Below are 5272 nucleotides of genomic sequence, written 5' to 3' on the forward strand. Positions count from 1 at the left end.
AGTAGTACATATCCTTTGCAGATGAGCCTGAATCCTTACATGCAGTAGTTTACTCTCTAGGTAAATGGTATAGGGTACCTCAGCTGAAGGGATTGCCTACAAGGAGGTGTTGTGACTGAGAAGGGTAGTATGATAATTTCACACTACGAGTAGCTGCTCATATTAATTTCCTATAGGGAAATGTTGTGAAGATTCTGCAGTTTGGAAATGGAATAAACTTCTAGCAGGGAGTCACTTGCTGCACTGTAAATTCTTAACGTAGCTTATACATGGTCATCCATATGGTGATTTGATGTCCAGATTTTGCCAGATGTATCTTCTCTTTTATCCTGGCCACTTCATACATATGTATTTTTAATGACAGCCTTTATATATCAAGAGTATCCAGGCACCTATCAGGTTTAGAATGTTGGAAATCCCTGACAGTTTAGAAAACCCATGTGTGACCATGGAGTGCTTGAACTATGGGCTTAGGACTGGCTGACTTCAAGTATGTTTATTGGCTGAGGAGAATTTCAAAGTGGAAGAAGATTATACAGTGTGTGAGGTACACACTGAGAATGTGGGTAGTGATGTTGACATACATAAGTAATTAGGGATGAGAACTATCCAAAACAGGATGTTTAACTGATGTAACTTGAAGAAAACTCACAGGCCAAAACTGCTTCAAACAATAGCAAGGACAGTTTGTGAATGGATGCACATGCCAGACACATGATCAGTATAAGTATGTGAACTAGCTACAAAGCAAACCGTGGACACAGCATATATAATATACGCATATTGTTTTGTAAAGGGAATAGTGGTTTAGGCTGCCAGCCTCACTGTCTGATTAGTGTTTCAGTGTTTGCTGTGTTGCTTGAATACAAGAAAATCTGAATGATTCTAGAACTAAGTCAAGTCTGTGGCTTCAGTATATAAGTCCCTAGAAGGTGTGAAAAACATGTTAGGAGAAACTGCCAGCATTTGTCAGGTGCAGAAACAATCTAGTCTACTGGCTGGCTATAAAACTCCTCATGGTCTTTTGTTGATTTGTCTTTTTGCTTCACAGCTGTCTGAGAATTCTAAGGTCTGGAGCCATGCTGACTCCGGATTTGGGGACTTGAGACTGAGAGAACAGCTACTCCCACATAGATTTCTACGGGGTCTTTAGTTTCATCAGCCCTGGTTATTTGGTCTGCAGCAACTGCAATAAAATATCAGATGTGGGGAAAGGCTGAAGCGAGTAAGGGCTCTTGCACAGTCTGTTTTGAGTAATGATTTGTGCCTCATCATTACTTAATGCTTTCTCAGACCACTGTCCACCACTGCACACACAGTTTGGCAGGATAGAACATGGTAGAGCTGTCCTGGATTAGAAGCGAGGTAGTCAGCAAATGAGTCACTATCTTGAGCACAGAGGAATAAGAGCTATTCAAGCAGGAGAGTTTCTTACGCTTCTAGGACCTCTTCCCTGAAGATCTCCAAATCTTTTACTACTGCAGCACAAACACTGAAGTAGTTCTGACCTTCTGCTAAATAAAGTTGTCCTTAAAAATAGCTCCATTTGTTCTTCTTGACTTACTTCTGGGCAGGCTTCCTCACAATAATGCACTATGTTCTCCAGCCCATTATCTGGCTGGCTTCCTGCAACTGCATTTCTTCAGTTATGGAACTATGTGCTATTAAAAGGTCTTTTAGTGCAAAACTTCTAATCATGTTAGAGCTTCTTTGTAAATATATAGAGAGGGTGTAACTCAGATGGGGAGGGGGAACTTGGGCAGCTCCACTAGGTTGTCTGTGCAAGATAGCTATGATAGCAGCTCAAGACAGTAATTTCACCAAAAGTTTTCTGATGTTAAGCATTCAGGGCATCCTGCCTCTTTGCTGCTTCCTGGGGGAAATAAAATGCATGATTCCAGAATAGCTCCAGCTGATAACATGACAAGGCAGCATAGCACATACACTAGGTACCGAGTTTGCTAGTGAGATGCTCCTGGAAGTAGACCAAGCCCAGTGTGGTGGGTTGACCCTGGCTGGATGCCAGGTGCCCACCAAAGCTGCTCTGTCACTCCCCCTCCTCATCTGGACAGGGAAGAGAAAATAGAACAAAAGGCTCATGGGTCAAGATAAGGACAGGGAGAGATCACTCACCAATTACTGTCATGGACAAAACAGACTCGACTTGGGGAAAAATTAATTTAATTTTTTGCCAATCAAATCAGTGTAGGATAATGAGAGATAAAATCAGATCTTAAAAACACCTTCCCCTGACCTCTCCCTTCTTTCTGGGCTTAGCTATACTCCTGATTTCCTCTACCTCCTCCCCTCAAGAGGCACAGGGGGACAGTGAATGGGGGTTGCAGCCAGTTCATCACATATATCTGCCTCTCCTTCCTCCTCAGGGGGAGGACTCCTCACACTTCCCCTAATCAAGTGTGGGGTCCCTCCCACAGGAAACAGTCTTCCACAAAATTCTCCAATGTGGGTTCCTTCCATGGGGTGCAGTCCTTCAGGAACAGAATGCTCCAGCCTCCGTCCTGCATTCAATCACAAATCCTGCCAGCAAGCCTGCTCCAGTGTGGGCTCCTTTCTCCACAGGTCCTGCCAGGAGCCTGCTCCAACATGGCTTCTCCATGAGGTCACAGCCTCATTCGGGCATCCACCTACTCCTGCGTGGAGTCTTCCCCAGGCTGCAGGTGGAGATCTGCTCCACCATGGACCTCCCGTGGTCGCAGGGGCACAGCCTGCCTCACCGTGGTCTTCCACACAGGCTCCAGGGGAATCTCTGCTCTGGTGCCTGGAGCACCTCATCCCTCTCCTTCTTCACTGCCCCTGGCGTCTGCAGAGTTGTTTCGCTCACATATTTTCACTCCTCTCTCTGGCTGCAACTGCACAGGTTTTTTTTCTTTTCTTCCCCTTCTTAAATATGTTATCCCAAAGGCACTACTACCATCTCTGATGGGCTTGGCCTTGGCCAACAATGGGTCTGTCTTGGAGCCGGCTGGCAATGGCTCTGTCAGACATGGGGGCAGCTTCTGGCAGTTTCTCAAAGAAGCCACCCCCGTAGCCCCCCTGCTGGCAAAACCTTGCCACACAAACCCAATACACCCAGCTGCACAGCAGCATTTTTTTCGGAGAGGTGACATCAGGCTTCTAAGATCTCAGGAGGGCAGAGCGCATCCACATGAACAGGCTGGTGAATCAGGAAGAGGTGTGGTACAGGAAGGCACCTGCTAATGTGTTATAAACCAAAGCCAGACCCACACAAACATAACTACTGTACATTTGTTTGAGGTTACTGTCAGAGCATCTTAGTCACTTACCTGTTGCATCATTTGTAATAAATTACACATTGAAGACATAGATCCTTCTAGATCTGTTGCTTTATACTAGAATAAACTGTGTACAAGCTCTAAAAGGGATGTTTCCTAGAGAAGCACCTTGTCAGCACTGAATGTGAATGTGATAGAATAACTGAAGTGGTCCAGAAATGCCTAGTAGGAGTCTCCCCACAACGCCTGAGGTGCAGAACCCTTGCAACTTTTATATGTTGGAGACTTCCTTAATAATCAAAGAGGATGAGGTCTATACAGAGAGGTAGTTATTTATTTATGTATTTATTTATTAAAATGAAACCTAGCAATATTACAGGGAAAGATGGCAGAAACTTTTCCTCCCTTCTGAAGCCTTGTCTTCGGCAGCAGGTGGTGCTATGCTCTCCCTGAATCAGCGTTTGGCTCTTTCCTGGAGACATCACGCAGAAAGTGGAGCTACAAACCTGATGGAAACAGCAGCTAGTCTCGCCTGCACCTTCTGTTATCCGATTAGAAACCTCCCCGGGATTCCACGTGCGCAGTTTTTTGCTGAGTGCCTCCATGCTGTGCATATATGGCAAAATAAATATTATTGATTTCTACTTCATGAATTCTTGGATTCAGGGTTGTTAACATTCAAATTTACTGCTTACAGATTGCAGGATAATAGTTAATTGTGTAATTGTTGCGGGTTCTGAGATGGCAAAATTCAGTGCACAGGGTAAGCCCCTGCACTTTAAGGACACTAAAAGAATTTTCCACTAGTAAAAAAGCTGAACCGGCTATTTTTAGAGAGACAAGAAACAGAATTATTATTTCTCAGGACCTGAGTGGATCTTGTGTTGTCTTCTTCCTCACTATCACTGAAAATGTTGAACTCAGGATGAATTCAGTTGCCAGGTCCTTGGAAAAATTTTGATCTCTTTCTCTTAATGATTTTACTCCATACTAAGCTGCCACTAGACAAACACATAGTGGTTTCAAATGGAGTCCCAGTTCTCTAGGCAGTGTTATGCAGAATCTGTTGTGATGAGGTGCCAAATTTGTGGACAGTACAATTTAGCAGGAGAGGATGACAGGCCTACAGGTAGAACTTCAGAGAGACTTTGAGGAACTTAAGGATAGGACTAACAGAAAACTCACGAATTTTAATTACAAGAAATCTGAGGGTGTAGAATAACCCTGTGCACCAGTGCAGTCTTGTAACTTCTTTGGTGTAGCACTGGAACAAGCTATCTGGAGAGGCCACAGTATTTCAGCCACAGGGGCTTTTGAGCTTGGCCAGGTAAAGCTGTCGCTGACCTCATCTGGTGTTGGTGTTAGTCTGTTCTGTGCAGAAGTTTTTCCTGCCAATACTCTTCAATCAATGCTGTTGTGGCTTAATGCCAGCTGCAGTAGATCTGTATTATATACTACAGCTAAATTAAGTATATGCAGTGATTAATGAGGTAAATGTGTGTGACTTCAAAGCTATTAGGCACGGTACCCTAATGATACTGCCTTCTGACCTCCTTGGATATCCTTAACTAGGTACAGCTGCTCTATGCCACCCGGCTACGCTGTGCTGCAGCTGGAGAGAAACCCTGCAGCTTCATTGTGACTGTGCCTTGGTGTGCTGGTGTAGTGAGGGTGTAGGAAAAGCTGATGTGGGCATGGAGCAGAGCTACCGCTGTACTTATATACTGGAAGGGGAGTTAAGCAGGGACTAAGTTGTAGGGAGAGAAGAGAAGAAAAAGGGGGCATGTATCACTCAGTGCTCCGGGTCTTCTGCTGAGGTAAAGGTGCATAAGTCAAGTTCTGGCTCAAGAGCAGTCAGATCACCTAGTAAGAAAGCGATTAACAAAGGTGAAAGGGAAAGATGTTCTGAAAACCTTTGTGATGCTTGTGTTGCAATATCTATTTGGTATCAAAAGCTCAGATAGTGTTGCGCACCGTTAATGTGTTCTACTGTGTTGCCAAACTAGATCTGGTGCATT

This window comes from Tyto alba, unplaced genomic scaffold, assembly GCF_018691265.1.
Source record: "Tyto alba isolate M040663 unplaced genomic scaffold, T.alba_DEE_v4.0 Super-Scaffold_42, whole genome shotgun sequence".
NCBI classification, from domain to species: Eukaryota; Metazoa; Chordata; class Aves; order Strigiformes; family Tytonidae; genus Tyto; species Tyto alba.